The following is a 21,158-nucleotide window of genomic DNA, read 5'->3' on the forward strand; positions in this document are numbered from 1 at the left end:
ATTGAACATTTTTATGAACTCTTTCTCTTTATGTTGGTTTTGTCTTTCTATTTCATTCAAGATTTTCTTTTTGTGTTGGTTTTGTCTTTCTATTTCATTCAAGATACATGAAATCTGTTAGGATTTGGATTAGTTTTGCATGGTCTTTCATCCTTCTTCTGTTGTGAAATTTGACTTCATTCATATTTTCTTGAATCAACGTACATAGAAATGCAATTTTTACTAGAGCTATTTCCTTAGAAAATATTAATTGTAATTACAATACATTTTTCAAACTTTTTCTGTTAAAGATGAGTTTATCTAGTTTACAATTTAGTCTCAGAAATCAATTTCCGACTTATAACGAAATGTGTAGACTTTTTCGAGTTAACGTATATAAAATTCAACATTTTTATGAACTCTTTCTTTTTATATTGGCTTTGTCTTGCTATTTGATTCAAGATAGATGAAATTTGTTAGGATTTGGATTAGTTCTGCATGGTCTTTCATCCTTCTTTTATTGTGAAATCGACTTCTTTCATATTTTTTTGAATCAACGTACATAGAAATGCAATTTTTACTAGATATAATGCCTTATAACATATTATTTGTGATTACAATATATTTTTCAAACTTTTTCTTTTAAAGGTGATTTTATCTAGTTTACAATTTAGTCTCAGAAATCAATTTCCGACTTATAACCATGTGTGTAGACTTTTTTGAGTTAACGTATATAAAATTCAACATTTTTATGAACTCTTTCTTTTTGTGTTGGTTTTGTCTTGCTATTTCATTCAAGATACATGAAATTATTAGGATTTGGATTAGTTCTACATGGTCTTTCATCCTTCTTCTATGTCAAATTTGCCTTCCTTCATATTTTCTTGAATCAACGTACATAGAAATGCAATTTTTACAAGATGTAATGCCTGAGAACATATTATTTGTGAGTACAATACATTTTTCAAACTTTTTCTGTTAAAGATGAGTTTATCTAGTTTACAATTTAGTCTCATAAATCAATTTCCGACTTATAACTAAGTGTGTAGACTTTTTTGAGTTAACGTATATAAAATTCAACATTTTTATGAACTCTTTCTTTTTGTGTTGGCTTTGTCTTTCTATTTGATTCAAGATAGATGAAATTTGTTAAGATTTGGATTAGTTCTTCTTGGTCTTTCATCCTTCTTCTATGTGAAATTTGCCTTCCTTCATATTTTCTTGAATCAACGTACATAGAAATGCAATTTTTACTAGATGTAATGATTAAAACATATTATTTGTGATTACAATACATTTGTCAAACTTTTTCTGTTAAGATGAGTTTATCCAGTTTACAATTTAGTCACTGAAATCAATTTCCGACATATAACGAATTGTGTAGACTTTTTTGAATTAACGTATATAAAATTCAACATTTTTATGAACTCTTTCTCTATGTGTTGGTTTTGTCTTTATATTTCATTCAAGATTTTCTTTTTTTGTTGGTTTTGTCTTTCTATTTCATTCAAGATACATGAAATCTGTGAGGATTTGGATTAGTTCTGCATGGTTTTTCATCCTTCTGCTATTGTGAAATTTGACTTCCTTCATATTTTCTTGAATCAATGTACATAGAAATGCAATTTTTACGAGACGTAATGCCTTAGAACAAATTATTTGTGATTACAATAAAATTTTAAAACTTATCTAGTTTACAATTTAGTCTCAGAAATCAATATCCGACTTATAACAAAGTGTGTAGACTTTTTTGACTTAACGTAAATAAATTCAACATTTTTGTGAACTCTTTCTTTTTGTGTTGGCTTTGTCTTTCTATTTGATTCAAGATAGATGAAATTTGTTAAGATTTGGATTAGTTCTTCTTGGTCTTTCATCCTTCTTCTATTGTGAAATTTGCTTTCCATCATATTTTCTTGAATCAACGTACATAGAAATGCAATTTTTACTAGATGTAATGCCTGAGAACATATTATTTGTGATTACAATACATTTTTCAAACTTTTTCTGTTAAAGATGAGTTTATCTAGATTACAATTTAGTCTCAGAAATCAATTTCCGACTTATAACGAAGTGTGTAGACTTTTTTGAGTTAACGTATATAAAATTCAACATTTTTATGAACTCTTTCTTTTTGTGTTGGTTTTGTCTTGCTATTTCATTCAAGATACATGAAATTATTAGGATTTGGATTAGTTCTACATGGTCTTTCATCCTTCTTTTATTGTGAAATTGACTTCTTTCATATTTTTTTGAATCAACGTACATAGAAATGCAATTTTTACTAGATATAATGCCTTATAACATATTATTTGTGATTACAATATATTTTTCAAACTTTTTATGTTAAAGATGAGTTTATCTAGTTTACAATTTAGTCTCAGAAATCAATATCCGACTTATAACAAAGTGTGTAGACTTTTTTGACTTAACGTAAATAAAATTCAACATTTTTATGAACTCTTTCTTTTTGTGTTGGCTTTGTCTTTCTATTTGATTCAAGATAGATGAAATTTGTTAAGATTTGGATTAGTTATTCTTGGTCTTTCATCCTTCTTCTATTGTGAAATTTGCCTTCCTTCATATTTTCTTGAATCAACGTACATAGAAATGCAATTTTTACTAGATGTAATGCCTGAGAACATATTATTTGTGATTACAATACATTTTTCAAACTTTTTCTATTAAAGATGAGTTTATCTAGTTTGCAATTTAGTCTCAGAAATCAATTTCCGACTTATAACGAAGTGTGTAGACTTTTTTGAGTTAACGTATATAAAATTCAACATTTTTATGAACTCTTTCTTTTTGTGTTGGTTTTTTCTTGCTATTTCATTCAAGATACATGAAATTTGTTAGGATTTGGATTAGTTCTGCATGGTCTTTCATCCTTCTTTTATTGTGAAATTGACTTCTTTCATATTTTTTTGAATCAACGTACATAGAAATGCAATTTTTACTAGATATAATGCATTATAACATATTATTTGTGATTACAATATATTTTTCAAACTTTTTCTGTTAAAGATGAGTTTATCTAGTTCACAATTTAGTCTCAGAAATCAATTTCCGACTTATAACCATGTGTGTAGACTTTTTTGAGTTAACGTATATAAAATTCAACATTTTTATGAACTCTTTCTTTTTGTGTTGGATTTCTCTTTCTATTTGATTCAAGATACATGAAATCTGTGAGGATTTGGATTAGTTCTGCATGGTTTTTCATCCTTCTGCTATTGTGAAATTTGACTTCCTTCATATTTTCTTGAATCAATGTACATAGAAATGCAATTTTTACTAGACGTAATGCTTTAGAACATATTATTTGTGATTACAATACATTTATAAAACTTTTTCACTTAAAGATGAGTTTATCTAGTTTACGGTTTAGTCTCAGAAATCAATTTCCGATTTAAAACGAAGTGTGTAGTCTTTTTTTAGTTAACGTATGTAAAATTCAAAATTTTTATGAACTCTTTCTTTTTGTGTTGGCTTTGTCTTTCTATTTGATTCAAGATAGATGAAATTTTTTAGGATTTGGATTAGTCCTGCATGGTCATTCATCCTTCTTCTATTTTGAATTTTGACTTCCTTCATTTTTTCTTGAATCAACATACATAGAAATGCAATTTTTACTAGACGTACTGCCTTAGAACATATTAATTGTGATTACAATACATTTTTCAAACTTTTTCTGTTAAAGATGAGTTTATCTAGTTTACAATTTAGTCTCAGAAATCAACTTCCGACTTATAACGAAGTGTGTAGACTTTTTTTGAATTAACGTATAAAAAATTCAATAATTTTATGAACACTTTATTTTTGTATTGGCTTTCTCTTTCAATTTGATTCAAATAGATGAAATTTGTTAGAATTTGGATTAGTTCTGGCTGGTCTTTCATCCTTCTTCTATTGTGAAATTTGACTTCCTTCATATTTTCTTGAATCAACGTACATAGAAATGCAATTTTTACTAGATATAATGCCTTATAACATATTATTTGTGATTACAATAAAATTTTCAAACTTTTTATGTTAAAGATGAGTTTATCTAATTTACAATTTAGTCTCAGAAATCAATATCCGACTTATAACAAAGTGTGTAGACTTTTTTGACTTAACGTAAATAAATTCAACATTTTTATGAACTCTTTCTTTTTGTGTTGGCTTTGTCTTTCTATTTGATTCAAGATAGATGAATTTTTTTAGGATTTGGATTAGTCCTGCATGGTCATTCATCCTTCTTCTATTTTGAATTTTGACTTCCTTCATTTTTTCTTGAATCAACATACATAGAAATGCAATTTTTACTAGACGTACTGCCTTAGAACATATTAATTGTGATTACAATACATTTTTCAAACTTTTTCTGTTAAAGATGAGTTTATCTAGTTTACAATTTAGTCTCAGAAATAAACTTCCGACTTATAACGAAGTGTGTAGACTTTTTTGAGTTAACGTATAAAAAATTCAATAATTTTATGAACACTTTATTTTTGTATTGGCTTTCTCTTTCAATTTGATTCACATAGATGAAATTTGTTAGAATTTGGATTAGTTCTGGCAGGTCTTTTAATCTTCTTGTATTGTGAAATTTGACTTGCTTCATATTTTCTTGAATCAACGTACATAGAAATGCAATTTTTACTAGACGTAATGCTTTAGAACATTTTATTTGTGATTAATATACATTTTTCAAACTTTTTCTGTTAAAGATGAGTTTATCTAGTTTACGGTTTAGTCTCAGAAATCAATTTCCGACTTATAACGAAGTGTGTAGACTTTTTTCAGTTAACTTATAAAAAATTCAATATTTTTATGAACACTTTATTTTTGTATTGCTTTGTCTTTCAATTTGATTCAAATAGATGAAATTTGTTAGAATTTGGATTAGTTCTGGCTGGTCTTTCATCCTTCTTCTATTGTGAAATTTGACTTCCTTCATATTTTCTTGAATCAACGTACATAGAAATGCAATTTTTATTAGATATAATGCCTTATAACATATTATTTGTGATTACAATATATTTTTCAAACTTTTTCTTTTAAAGATGATTTTATCTAGTTTACAATTTAGTCTCAGAAATCAATTTCCGACTTAAAACCATGTGTGTAGACTTTTTTGAGTTAACGTATATAAAATTCAACATTTTTATGAACTCTTTCTTTTTGTGTTGGCTTTGTCTTTCTATTTGATTCAAGATAGATGAAATTTGTTAAGATTTGGATTAGTTCTTCTTGGTCTTTCATCCTTCTTCTATGTGAAATTTGCCTTCCTTCATATTTTCTTGAATCAACGTACATAGAAATCCAATTTTTACAAGATGTAATGCCTGAGAACATATTATTTGTGATTACAATACAATTTTAAAACTTTTTCTGTTAAAGATGAGTTTATCTAGTTTACAATTTAGTCCCAGAAATCAATTTCCGACTTATAACGAAGTGTGTAGACTTTTTTGAGTTAACGTATATAAAATTCAACATTTTTATGAACTCTTTCTTTTTGTGTTGGTTTTGTCTTGCTATTTCATTCAAGATACATGAAATTTGTTAGGATTTGGATTAGTTCTACATGGTCTTTCATCCTTCTTTTATTGTGAAATTGACTTCTTTCATATTTTTTTGAATCAACGTACATAGAAATGCAATTTTTACTAGATATAATGCCTTATAACATATTATTTGTGATTACAATATATTTTTCAAACTTTTTCTGTTAAAGATGAGTTTATGTAGTTTACAATTGAGTCTCAGAAATAAATTTCTGACTTATAACCATGTGTGTCGGCTTTTTTGAGTTAACGTATATAAAATTCAACATTTTTATGAACTATTTCTTTTTGTGTTGGCTTTGTCTTTCTATTTGATTCAAGATAGATGAAATTTGTTAAGATTTGGATTAGTTCTTCTTGGTCTTTCATCCTTCTTCTATGTGAAATTTGCCTTCCTTCATATTTTCTTGAATCAACGTACATAGTAATGCAATTTTTACAAGATGTAATGCCTGAGAACATATTATTTGTGATTACAATACATTTTTAAAACTTTTTCTGTTAAAGATGAGTTTATCTAGTTTACAATTTAGTCTCAGAAATCAATTTCCGACTTATAACGAAGTGTGTAGACTTTTTTGAGTTAACGTATATAAAATTCAACATTTTTATGAACTCTTTCTTTTTGTGTTGGTTTTGTATTGCTATTTCATTCAAGATACCTGAAATTTGTTAGGATTTGGATTAGTTCTACATGGTCTTTCATCCTTCTTTTATTGTGAAATTGACTTCTTTCATATTTTTTTGAATCAACGTACATAGAAATGCAATTTTTACTAGATATAATGCCTTATAACATATTATTTGTGATTACAATATATTTTTCAAACTTTTTCTGTTAAAGATGAGTTTATCTAGTTTATAATTTAGTCTCAGAAATCAATTTCCGACTTATAACCATGTGTGTAGACTTTTTTGAGTTAACGTATATAAAATTCAACATTTTTATGAACTCTTTCTTTTTGTGTTGGATTTCTCTTTCTATTTGATTCAAGATAGATGAAATTTGTTAGGATTTTGATTAGTTCTGCTTGGTCTTTCATCCTTCTTCTAATGTGAAATTTGACTTCCTTCATATTTTCTTGATTCAACGTACATAGAAATGCAATTTTTACTAGATATAATGCCTTAGAACCTATTAATTTTCATTACAATACATTTTTCAAACTTTTTCTGTTAAAGATGAGTTTATTTAGTTTACAATTTAGTCTCAGAAATAAATTTCCGACTTATAACGAAGTGTGTAGAATTTTTTGAGTTAACGTAAATAAAATTGAACATTTTTATGAACTCTTTCTCTTTATGTTGGTTTTGTCTTTCTATTTCATTCAAGATTTTCTTTTTGTGTTGGTTTTGTCTTTCTATTTCATTCAAGATACATGAAATCTGTTAGGATTTGGATTAGTTTTGCATGGTCTTTCATCCTTCTTCTGTTGTGAAATTTGACTTCATTCATATTTTCTTGAATCAACGTACATAGAAATGCAATTTTTACTAGAGCTATTTCCTTAGAAAATATTAATTGTAATTACAATACATTTTTCAAACTTTTTCTGTTAAAGATGAGTTTATCTAGTTTACAATTTAATCTCAGAAATCAATTTCCGACTTATAACGAAATGTGTAGACTTTTTCGAGTTAACGTATATAAAATTCAACATTTTTATGAACTCTTTCTTTTTATATTGGCTTTGTCTTGCTATTTGATTCAAGATAGATGAAATTTGTTAGGATTTGGATTAGTTCTGCATGGTCTTTCATCTTTCTTCTATTGTGAAATTTGACTTCCTTTATGTTATCTTGAATCAACGTACATAGAAATGCAATTTTTACTAGACGTATTGCCTTAGAATATATTAATTGTAACTACAATACATTTTTCGAACTTTTTCTGTTAAAGATAAGTTTATCTAGTTTACAATTTAGTCTCAGAAATCAATTTCCGACTTATAACGAAATGTGTAGACTTTTTCGAGTTAACGTATATAAAATTCAGCATTTTAATGAACTCTTTCTTTTTATATTGGCTTTGTCTTTCTATTTGATTCAAGATAGATGAAATTTGTTAGGATTGGGATTAGTTCTGCATGGTCTTTCATCTTTCTTCTATTGTGAAATTTGACTTCCTTCATATTTTCTTGAATCAACGTACATAGAAATGCAATTTTTACTAGACGATTTGCCTTAGAACATATTAATTGTAATTACAATACATTTTTCAAACTTTTTCTGTTAAAGATGAGTTTATCTAGTTTACAATTTAGTCTCAGAAATCAATTTCCGACTTATAGCGAAGTGTGTAGACTTTTTTGAGTTAACGTATATAAAATTCAACATTTTTATGAACTCTTTCTTTTTGTGTTGGTTTTGTATTGCTATTTCATTCAAGATACATGAAATTTGTTAGGATTTGTATTAGTTCTACATGGTCTTTCATCCTTCTTTTATTGTGAAATTGACTTCTTTCATATTTTTTTGAATCAACGTACATAGAAATGCAATTTTTACTAGATATAATGCCTTATAACATATTATTTGTGATTACAATATATTTTTCAAACTTTTTCTGTTAAAGATGAGTTTATCTAGTTTACAATTTCAGAAATCAATTTCAGGCTTATAACGAAGCGTGTAGACTTTTTTGAGTTAACGTATATAAAATTCAAAATTTTTATGAACTCTTTCTTTTTGTGTTGGCGTTGTCTTTATATTTGATTAGCATTTGGATTAGTTCTTCTTGGTCTTTCATCTTTCTTCTATTGTGAAATTTGACTTCTTTCAAATTTTCTTGAATCAACGTATATAAAAATGCAAATTTTACTAAAGGTATTGCCTTAGAACATATTAATTGTAATTACAATACATTTTTCAAACTTTTTTTTTGTTAAAGATGAGTTTATCTAGTTTACAATTTGGTCTCAGAAATTAATTTCCGACTTATAACGAAGTGGGTAGACTTTTTTGAGTTAACGTATATAAAATTCAACATTTTTATGAACTCTTTCTTTTTGTATTGCCTTTGTCTTTCAATTTGATTCAAATAGATGAAATTTATTAGCATTTGGATTAGTTCTGCATGGTCTTTCATCTTTCTTCTGTTGTGAAATTTTACTTCTTTCATATTTTCTTGAATCAACGTATATAGAAATGCAATTTTTACTAGAGGTATTGCCTTATAACATATTAATTGTAATAACAATACATTTTTAAATTTTTTTTTTTATTAAAGATGAGTTTATCTAGTTTACAATTTGGTCTCAGCAATCAATTTCCGACTTATAACGAAGTGTGTAGACTTTTTTGAGTGAACGTAAATAAAATTCAACATTTTTATGAACTCTTTCTTTTTGTGTTGGCTTTGTCTTTCTATTTGATTCAAGATAGATGAAATTTGTTAGGATTTGGATTAGTTCTTCTTGGTCTTTCATCCTTCTTCTATTGTGAAATTTACCTTCATTCATATTTTCTTTTATCAACGTACATAGAAATGCAATTTTTACTAGATGTAATGCCTTAGAACATATTATTTGTGATTTCAATACATTTTTTCAAACTTTTTCTGTTAAAGATGAGTTTATCAAGTTTACAATTTAGTCTCAGAAATCAATTTCCGACTTATAACGATGTGTGTAGACTTTTTTGAGTTAACGTATATAAAATTCAACATTTTTATGAACTCTTTATTTTTGTGTTGGCTTTGTCTTTCTATTTGATTCAAGATAGATGAAATTTGTTAGGATTTGGATTAGTTCTTCTTGGTCTTTCATCCTTCTTCTATTGTGAAATTTGACTTCCTTCATATTTTCTTGAATCAACGTACCCAGAAATGCTATTTTTACTAGACGTAATGGCTTAGAACATATTAATTGTGATTACAATACATTTTTCATACTTTTTCTGTTAAAGATGAGTTTATCTAGTTTACAATTTAGTCTCAGAAATCAATTTCAGATGTATAACGAAGTGTGTAGACTTTTTTGAGTTAACGTATATAAAACTCAACATTTTTATGAACTCTTTCTTTTTGTGTTGGCTTTGTCTTTCTATTTGATTCAAGATAGATGAAATTTGTTAGGATTTGATTAGTTCTTCTTGGTCTTTCATCCTTCTTCTATTATAAAATTTGACTTCCTTCATATTTTCTTGAATCATCGTACATAGAAATGCAATTTTTACTAGACATATTGCCTTAGAACATATTAATTGTAATTACAATACATTTTTCAAACTTTTTCTGTTAAAGATGAGTTTATCTAGTTTACAATTTAGTCTCAGAAATCAATTTCCGACTTATAACGAAATGTGTAGACTTTTTCGAGTTAACGTATATAAAATTCAACATTTTTATGAACTCTTTCTTTTTATATTGGCTTTGTCTTTCTATTTGATTCAAGATAGATGAAATTTGTTAGGATTTGGATTAGTTCTGCATGGTCTTTCATCTTTCTTCTATTGTGAAATTTGACTTCCTTCATATTTTCTTGAATCAACGTACATGGAAATGCAATTTTTACTAGACGTATTGCCTTAGAACATATTAATTGTAATTACAATACATTTTTAAAACTTTTTCTGTTAAAGATGAGTTTATCTAGTTTACAATTTAGTCTCAGAAATCAATTTCCGACTTATAACGAAATGTGTAGACTTTTTTGAGTTAGCGGATGTAAAATTCAAAAAATTTATGAACTCTTTCTTTTTGTGTTGGCTTTGTCTTTCTATTTGATTAAAAATAGATGGAAATTGTTAGGATTTGGATTAGTTATGCATGGTCTTTCATCCTTCTTCTATTGTGAAATTTGACTTCCTTCATATTTTCTTGAATCAACGTACATAGAAATGGAATTTATTACTAGACGTATTGCCTTAGAACATATTAATTGTAATTACAATATATTTTTCAAACTTTTTCTGTTAAAGATGAGACTATCTAGTTTACAATTTAGTCTCAGAAATCAATTTCCGACTTATAACGAAGTGTGTATACTTTTTTGAGTTAACGTATATAAAATTCAACATTTTTATGAACTCTTTCTTTTTGTGTTGGCTTTGTCTTTCTATTTGATTCAACATAGATGAAATTTGTTAGGATTTGGATTATTTCTTCTTGGTCTTTCATCCTTCTTCTATTGTGAAATTTACCTTCCTTCATATTTTCTTGAATCAACGTACATAGAAATGCAATTTTTACTAGATGTAATGCCTGAGAACATATTATTTGTGATTACAATACATTTTTCAAACTTTTTCTATTAAAGATGAGTTTATCTAGTTTGCAATTTAGTCTCAGAAATCAATTTCCGACTTATAACGAAGTGTGTAGACTTTTTTGAGTTAACGTATATAAAATTCAACATTTTTATGAACTCTTTATTTTTGTGTTGGTTTTTTCTTGCTATTTCATTCAAGATACATGAAATTTGTTAGGATTTGGATTAGTTCTGCATGGTCTTTCATCCTTCTTTTATTGTGAAATTGACTTCTTTCATATTTTTTTGAATCAACGTACATAGAAATGCAATTTTTACTAGATATAATGCCTTATAACATATTATTTGTGATTACAATATATTTTTCAAACTTTTTCTGTTAAAGATGAGTTTATCTAGTTTATAATTTAGTCTCAGAAATCAATTTCCGACTTATAACCATGTGTGTAGACTTTTTTGAGTTAACGTATATAAAATTCAACATTTTTATGAACTCTTTCTTTTTGTGTTGGATTTCTCTTTCTATTTGATTCAAGATAGATGAAATTTGTTAGGATTTTGATTAGTTCTGCTTGGTCTTTCATCCTTCTTCTAATGTGAAATTTGACTTCCTTCATATTTTCTTGATTCAACGTACATAGAAATGCAATTTTTACTAGATATAATGCCTTAGAACCTATTAATTTTCATTACAATACATTTTTCAAACTTTTTCTGTTAAAGATGAGTTTATTTAGTTTACAATTTAGTCTCAGAAATAAATTTCCGACTTATAACGAAGTGTGTAGAATTTTTTGAGTTAACGTAAATAAAATTGAACATTTTTATGAACTCTTTCTCTTTATGTTGGTTTTGTCTTTCTATTTCATTCAAGATTTTCTTTTTGTGTTGGTTTTGTCTTTCTATTTCATTCAAGATACATGAAATCTGTTAGGATTTGGATTAGTTTTGCATGGTCTTTCATCCTTCTTCTGTTGTGAAATTTGACTTCATTCATATTTTCTTGAATCAACGTACATAGAAATGCAATTTTTACTAGAGCTATTTCCTTAGAAAATATTAATTGTAATTACAATACATTTTTCAAACTTTTTCTGTTAAGGATGAGTTTATCTAGTTTACAATTTAGTCTCACAAATAAATTTTCGACTTATAACGAAGTGTGTAGAATTTTTTTGAGTTAACGTATATATAATTCAAAATTTTTATGAACTCTTTCTTTTTGTGTTGGCTTTGTCTTTCTATTTGATTCAAGATATATGAAATTTATTAGGCTTTGGATTAGTTCTGCATGGTCTTTCATCTTTCTTCTATTGTGAAATTTGATTTCTTTCATATTTTCTTGAATCAACGTACATAGAAATGTGATTTTTACTAGAGGTATTTCCGTAGAACATATTAATTGTAATTACAATACATTTTTAAACTTTTTTTTGTTAAAGATGAGTTTATCTACTTTACAATTTAATCTCAACAATCAATTTCCGACTTATAACGAAGTGTGTAGACTTTTTTGAGTTAACGTATATAAGATTCAACATTTTTACGAACTCTTTCTTTTTGTATTGGCTTTGTCTTTCAATTTGATTCAAATGGATGAAATTTGTTAGAATTTGGATTAGTTGGCTGGTCTTTCATCCTTCTTCTATTGTGGAATTTAACTTCCTTCATATTTTCTTGAATCAATGTACATAGAAATGCAATTTTTACTAGAGGTAATGCCTTAGAACATATTATTTGTGATTACAATAAATTTTTCAAACTTTTTCTGTTAAAGATGAGTTTATCTAGTTTACAATTTAGTTTCAGAAATCAATTTCAGGCTTATAACGAAGCGTGTAGACTTTTTTGAGTTAACGTATATAAAATTCAAAATTTTTATGAACTCTTTCTTTTTGTGTTGGCGTTGTCTTTCTATTTGATTAGCATTTGGATTAGTTCTGCTTGGTCTTTCATCTTTCTTCTATTGTGAAATTTGACTTCTTTCAAATTTTCTTGAATCAACGTATATAAAAATGCAAATTTTACTAAAGGTATTGCCTTAGAACATATTAATTGTAATTACAATACATTTTTCAAACTTTTTTTTTGTTAAAGATGAGTTTATCTAGTTTACAATTTGGTCTCAGAAATTAATTTCCGACTTATAACAAAGTGGGTAGACTTTTTTGAGTTAACGTATATAAAATTCAACATTTTTATGAACTCTTTCTTTTTGTATTGCCTTTGTATTTCAATTTGATTCAAATAGATGAAATTTATTAGCATTTGGATTAGTTCTGCATGGTCTTTCATCTTTCTTCTATTGTGAAATTTGACTTCTTTCATATTTTCTTGAATCAACGTATATAGAAATGCAATTTTTACTAGAGGTATTGCCTTAGAACATATTAATTGTAATTACAATACATTTTTCAAACTTTTTTTTTGTTAAAGATGAGTTTATCTAGTTTACAATTTGGTCTCAGCAATCAATTTCCGACTTATAACGAAGTGTGTAGACTTTTTTGAGTGAACGTAAATAAAATTCAACATTTTTATGAACTCTTTCTTTTTGTGTTGGCTTTGTATTTCTATTTGATTCAAGATAGATGAAATTTGTTAGGATTTGGATTAGTTCTTCTTGGTCTTTCATCCTTCTTCTATTGTGAAATTTTCCTTCCTTCATATTTTCTTGAATCAACGTACATAGGAATGCAATTTTTACTTGATGTAATGCCTTAGAACATATTATTTGTGATTTTAATACATTTTTTCAAACTTTTTCTGTTAAAGATGAGTTTATCAAGTTTACAATTTAGTCTCAGAAATCAATTTCCGACTTATAACGATGTGTGTAGACTTTTTTGAGTTAACGTATATAAAATTCAACATTTTTATGAACTCTCTTTTTTGTGTTGGCTTTCTCTTTCTATTTGATTCAAGATAGATGAAATTTGTTAGGATTTGGATTAGTTCTGCTTGGTCTTTCATCCTTCTTCTATTATGAAATTTGACTTCCTTCATATTTTCTTGGATCAACGTACATAGAAATGCAATTTTTACTATACGTATTGCCTTAGAACATATTAATTGTAATTACAATACATTTTTCAAACTTTTTCAGTTAAAGATGAGTTATCTAATTTACAATTTAGTCTCAGAAATCAATTACCGACTTATAACAAAGTGTGTAGAATTTTTTGAGTTAACGTAAGTAAAATTCAACATTTTTATGAACTCTTTCTTTTAGTGTTGGCTTTGTCTTTCTATTTGATTCAACATAGATGAAATTTGTTAGGATTTCGATTAGTTCTGCTTGGTATTTCGTCCTTCTTCTATTGTGAAATTTGACTTCCTTCATATGTTCTTGAATCAACATACATAGAAATGTAATTTTTACTAGACGTACTTCCCTAGAACATGTTAACTGTGATTACAATACATTTTTAAACTTTTTCTGTTAAAGATGAGTTTATCTAGTTTACAACTTAGTCTCGGATATCAATTTCCAACTTATAACGAAGAGTGTAGACTTTTTTTGAGTTAACGTAAATAAAATTAAACATTTTTATGAACTCTTTCTTTTTTTGTTGGCTTTGTCTTTCAATTTGATTCAAATAGATGAAATTTGTTAGAATTTGGATTAGTTCTGCCTCGTCTTTCATCCTTCTTCTATTGTGAAATTTGACTTCCTTCATATTTTCTTGAATCAATGTACATAGAAATGCAATTTTTACTAGACGTAATGCCTTAGAACATATTATTTGTGATTACAATAATTTTTTCAAACGTTTTCTTTTAAAGATGAGTTTATCTAGTTTACAATTTAGTTTCAGAAATCAATTTCAGACTTATAACGAAGTGTGTAGACTTTTTTGAGTTAACGTATATCAAATTCAACTTTTTTATGAACTCTTACTTTTTGTGTTGCCTTTGTCTTTCTATTTGATTCAAGATATATGAAATTTATTAGGATTCGGATTAGTTCAGCATGGTCTTTCATCTTTCTTCTATTGTGAAATTTGACTTCTTTCATATTTTCTTGAATCACGTACATAGAAATGCAATTTTTACTAGAGGTATTGCCTTAGAACATATTAATTGTAATTACAATACATTTTTCAAACTTTTTTCGTTAAAGATGAGTTTATACATTTTACAATTTAGTCTCAGCAATCAATTTCCGACTTATAACGAAGTGTGTAGACTTTTTTGAGTTAATGTATATAAAATTCAAAAAATTTATGAACTCTTTCTTTTTGTGTTGGCTTAGTCTTTCTATTTGATTCAAGATAGATGAAATTTATTAGGATTTGGATTAGTTCTGCATGGTCTTTCATCTTCCTTCTATTGTGAAATTTGACTTCTTTCATATTTTCTTAAATCAACGTGCATAGAAATGCAATTTTTACTAGAGCTATTGCCTTATAACATATTAATTGTAATTACAATACATTTTTCAAACTTTTTTTGTTAAAGATGAGTTTATCTAGTTTACAATTTTGTCTTAGCAATCAATTTCCGACTTATAATGAAGTGTGTAGACTTTTTTGAGTTGACGTATATAAAATTCAACATTTTTATGAACTCTTTCTCTTTGTGTTGGTTTTGTCTTTCTATTTCATTCAATATTTTCTTTTTTTGTTGGTTTTGTCTTTCTATTTCATTCAAGATACATGAAATCTGTTAGGATTTGGATAAGTTCTGCACGGTCTTTCATCCTTCTGCTATTGTGAAATTTGACTTCCTTGATATTTTCTTGAATCAATGTACATAGAAATGCAATTTTTACTATACGTATTGCTTTAGAACATATTAATTATGATTACAATACATTTTTCAAACTTTTTCAGTTAAAGATGAGTTTATCTAATTTACAATTTAGTCTCAGAAATCAATTTCTGACTTATAACAAAGTGTGTAGAATTTTTTGAGTTAACGTAAGTAAAATTCAACATTTTTATGAACTCTTTCTTTTAGTGTTGGTTTTGTCTTTCTATTTGATTCAATATAGATGAAATTTGTTAGGATTTGGATTAGTTCTGCTTGGTCTTTCGTCCTTCTTCTATTGTGAAATTTGACTTCCTTCATATGTTCTTGACTCAACATACATAGAAATGCAATTTTTACTAGAGTACTTCCCTAGAACATGTTAACTGTGATTACAATACATTTTTTAAACTTTTTCTGTTAAAGATGAGTTTATCTAGTTTACAACTTAGTCTCGGAAATCAATTTCCAACTTATAACGAAGTGTGTAGACTTTTTTTGGGTTAACGTAAATAAAATTAAACATTTTTATGAACTCTTTCTTTTTTTGTTGGCTTTGTCTTTCAATTTGATTCAAATAGATGAAATTTTTTAGAATTTGGATTAGTTCTGCCTCGTCTTTCATCCTTCTTCTATTGTGAAATTTGACTTCCTTCATATTTTTTTGAATCAATGTACATAGAAATGAAATTTTTACTAGACGTAATGCCTTAAAACCTATTATTTGTGATTACAATAATTTTTTATAACTTTTTCTGTTAAAGATGAGTTTATCTAGTTTACAATTTAGTCTCAGAAATCAATTTCCGACTTATAACGAAGTGTGTAGACTTTTTTGAGTTAACTGTATAAAAAATTCAACATTTTTATGAACTCTTTATTTTTTTATTGGCTTTGTCTTTCAATTTGATTCAAATAGATGAAATTTGTTATAATTTGGATTAGTTCTGGCTGGTTTTTCATCCGTCTTCTATTATGAAATTTGACTTCCTTCATATTTTCTTGAATCAACGTACATAGAAATGCAATTTTTACTTGACGTAATGCCTTAGAACATATTTTTTGTGATTACAATACATTTTCAAACTTTTTCTGTTAAAGATGAGTTTATCTAGTTTACAATTTTTTTAAAAAAATCAATTTCCGACTTATAACGAAGTGTGTAAAATTTTTTGAGTTAACGTATATAAAATTCAAAATTTTTATGAACTCTTTCTTTTTGTGTTGGCGTTGTCTTTCTATTTGATTAATGATAGATGAAATTTATTAGCATTTGGATTAGTTCTGCATGGTCTTTCATCTTTCTTCTATTGTGAAATTTGACTTCTTTCATATTTTCTTGAGTCAACGTATATAGAAATGCAATTTTTACTAGAGGTATTGCCTTATAACATATTAATTGTAATTACAATACATTTTTCAAACTTTTTTTTGTTAAAGATGAGTTTATCTAGTTTACAATTTGGTCTCAGCAATCAATTTCCGACTTATAACGAAGTGTGTAGACTTTTTTGAGTTAACGTAAATAAAATTCGACATTTTTATGAACTCTTTCTTTTTGTGTTGTCTTTGTCTTTCTATTTGATTCAAGATAGATGAAATTTGTTAGGATTTGGATTAGTTCTTCTTGGTCTTTCATCCTTCTTCAATTGTGAAATTTGCCTTCCTTCATATTTTCTTGAATCAACGTACATAGAAATGCAATTTTTACTAGATGTAATTCCTTAGAACATATTAATTGTAATTACAAAACACTTTTCAAACTTTTTCTGCTAAAAATGAGTTTATCTAGTTTACAATTTAGTCTTAGAAATCAATTTCCGACTTATAACGAAGTGTGTAGCATTTTTTAAGTTAACGTATATAGAATTCAACATTTTTATGAACTCTTTCTTTTTGTGTTTGCATTGTCTTTCTATTTGATTCAAGATAGATGAAATTTGATAGGATTTGGATTAGTTCTTCTTGGTCTTTCATCCTTCTTCTATTGTGAAATTTTCCTTCCTTCATATTTTCTTGAATCAACGTACATGAAAATGCAATTTTTACCAGACGTAATGCCTTATGACATATTATTTGTGATTAAAATACATTTTTCAAACTTTTTCTGTTAAAGATGAGTTATCTAGTTTACAATTTAGTCTCAGAAATCAAATTCCGACTTATAACGAAGTGTGTAGATTTTTTTTGAGTTAACGTATATAAAATCCAACATTTTTATGAACTCTTTCTTTTTGTGTTGGCTTTGTATTTCTATTTGATTCAAGATAGATGAAATTTGTTAGGATTTGGAATAGTTCTGCTTGGTCTTTCGTCCTTCTTCTATTGTGAAATTTGATTTCCTTTATATTTTCTTGAATCAATGTACATAGAAATGCAATTTTTACTAGACGTAATCCATTAGAACATATTATTTGTGATTACAATAATTTTTCAAACTTTTTCTGTTAAAGATGAGTTTATCAAGTTTACAATTTAGTTTTAGAAATTAATTTCAGACTTATAAAGAAGTGTGTAGACTTTTTTGAGTTAATGTATGTAAAATTCAAAAACTTTATGAACTCTTTCTTTTTGTGTTGGCTTAGTCTTTCTATTTGATTCAAGATAGATGAAATTTATTTGGATTTGGATTAGTTCTGCATGGGCTTTCATCTTCCTTCTATTGTGAAATTTGACTTCTTTCAAATTTTCTTAAGTCAACGTACATAGAAATGCAATTTTTACTAGAGTTATTGCCTTATAACATAATAATTGTAATTACAATACATTTTTCAAACTTTTTTTTGTTAAAGATGAGTTTATCTAGTTTACAATTTTGTCTCAGTAATCAATTTCCGACTTATAACGAAGTGTGTAGAATTTTTGAGTTGACGTATATAAAATTCAACATTTTTTTGAACTCTTTCTCTTTGTGTTGGTTTTGTCTTTCTATTTCATTCAAGATTTTGTTTTTTTGTTGGTTTTGTCTTTCTATTTCATTCAAGATACATGAAATCTGTTAGGATTTGGATAAGTTCTGCACGGTCTTTCATCCTTCTGCTATTGTGAAATTTGACTTCTTTCATATTTTCTTGAATCAACGTACATAAAAATGCAATTTTTACTAGAGGTATTGCCTTAGAACATATTAATTGTAATTACAAAACACTTTTCAAACTTTTTCTGCTAAAAATGAGTTTATCTAGTTTACAATTTAGTCTTAGAAATCAATTTCCGACTTATAACGAAGTGTGTAGCATTTTTTAAGTTAACGTATATAGAATTCAACTTTTTTATGAACTCTTTCTTTTTGTGTTTGCATTGTCTTTCTATTTGATTCAAGATAGATGAAATTTGATAGGATTTGGATTAGTTCTTCTTGGTCTTTCATCCTTCTTCTATTGTGAAATTTTCCTTCCATCATATTTTCTTGAATCAACGTACATAGAAATGCAATTTTTACCAGACGTAATGCCTTAGGACATATTATTTGTGATTAAAATACATTTTTCAAACTTTTTCTGTTAAAGATGAGTTATCTAGTTTACAATTTAGTCTCAGAAATCAAATTCCGACTTATAACGAAGTTTGTAGATTTTTTTTGAGTTAACGTATATAAAATCCAACATTTTTATGAACTCTTTCTTTTTGTGTTGGCTTTGTATTTCTATTTGATTCAAGATAGATGAAATTTGTTAGGATTTGGAATAGTTCTTCTTGGTCTTTCGTCCTTCTTCTATTGTGAAATTTGATTTCCTTCATATGTTCTTGAATCAACATACATAGAAATGTAATTTTTACTAGACGTACTGCCTTAGAACGTATTAATTGTGATTACAATACATTTTTTAAACTTTTTCTGTTAAAGATGAGTTTATCTAGTTTATAATTTAGTCTCAGAAATCAATTTCCGACTTATAAAAAAGTGTGTAGAATTTTTTGAGTTAACGTAAGTAAAATTCAACATTTTTATGAACTCTTTCTTTTAGTGTTGGCTTTGTCTTTCTATTTGATTCAATATAGATGAAATTTGTTAGGATTTGGATTAGTTCTGCTTGGTCTTTCGTCCTTCTTCTATTGTGAAATTTGACTTCCTTCATATGTTCTTGACTCAACATACATAGAAATGCAATTTTTACTAGACGTACTTCCCTAGAACATGTTAACTGTGATTACAATACATTTTTTAAACTTTTTCTGTTAAAGATGAGTTTATCTAGTTTACAACTTAGTCTCGGAAATCAATTTCCAACTTATAACGAAGTGTGTAGACTTTTTTTGGGTTAACGTAAATAAAATTAAACATTTTTATGAACTCTTTCTTTTTTTTTTTTGGCTTTGTCTTTCAATTTGATTCAAATAGATGAAATTTTTTAGAATTTGGATTAGTTCTGCCTCGTCTTTCATCCTTCTTCTATTGTGAAATTTGACTTCCTTCATATTTTTTTGAATCAATGTACATAGAAATGAAATTTTTACTAGACGTAATGCCTTAAAACCTATTATTTGTGATTACAATAATTTTTTATAACTTTTTCTGTTAAAGATGAGTTTATCTAGTTTACAATTTAGTCTCAGAAATCAATTTCCGACTTATAACGAAGTGTGTAGACTTTTTTGAGTTAACTGTATAAAAAATTCAACATTTTTATGAACTCTTTATTTTTTTATTGGCTTTGTCTTTCAATTTGATTCAAATAGATGAAATTTGTTATAATTTGGATTAGTTCTGGCTGGTTTTACATCCGTCTTCTATTATGAAATTTGACTTCCTTCATATTTTCTTGAATCAACGTACATAGAAATGCAATTTTTACTTGACGTAATGCCTTAGAACATATTCTTTGTGATTACAATACATTGTCAAACTTTTTCTGTTAAAGATGAGTTTATCTAGTTTACAATTTTTTTTTAAAAATCAATTTCCGACTTATAACGAAGTGTGTAAAATTTTTTGAGTTAACGTATATAAAATTCAAAATTTTTATGAACTCTTTCTTTTTGTGTTGGCGTTGTCTTTCTATTTGATTAATGATAGATGAAATTTATTAGCATTTGGATTAGTTCTGCATGGTCTTTCATCTTTCTTCTATTGTGAAATTTGACTTCTTTCATATTTTCTTGAGTCAACGTATATAGAAATGCAATTTTTACTAGAGGTATTGCCTTATAACATATTAATTGTAATTACAATACATTTTTCAAACTTTTTTTTGTTAAAGATGAGTTTATCTAGTTTACAATTTGGTCTCAGCAATCAATTTCCGACTTATAACGAAGTGTGTAGACTTTTTTGAGTTAACGTAAATAAAATTCGACATTTTTATGAACTCTTTCTTTTTGTGTTGGCTTTGTCTTTCTATTTGATTCAAGATAGATGAAATTTGTTAGGATTTGGATTAGTTCTTCTTGGTCTTTCATCCTTCTTCTATTGTGAAATTTTCCTTCCTTCATATTTTCTTGAATCAACGTACATATAAATGCAATTTTTACTAGATGTAATTCCTTAGAACATATTATTTGTGATTAAAATACATTTTTCAAACTTTTTATGTTAAAGATGAGTTATCTAGTTTACAATTTAGTCTCAGAAATCAAATTCCGACTTATAACGAAGTTTGTAGATTTTTTTTGAGTTAACGTATATAAAATCCAACATTTTTATGAACTCTTTCTTTTTGTG

This window comes from Papaver somniferum, chromosome 7, assembly GCF_003573695.1.
Source record: "Papaver somniferum cultivar HN1 chromosome 7, ASM357369v1, whole genome shotgun sequence".
Taxonomy (NCBI): Eukaryota; Viridiplantae; Streptophyta; class Magnoliopsida; order Ranunculales; family Papaveraceae; genus Papaver; species Papaver somniferum.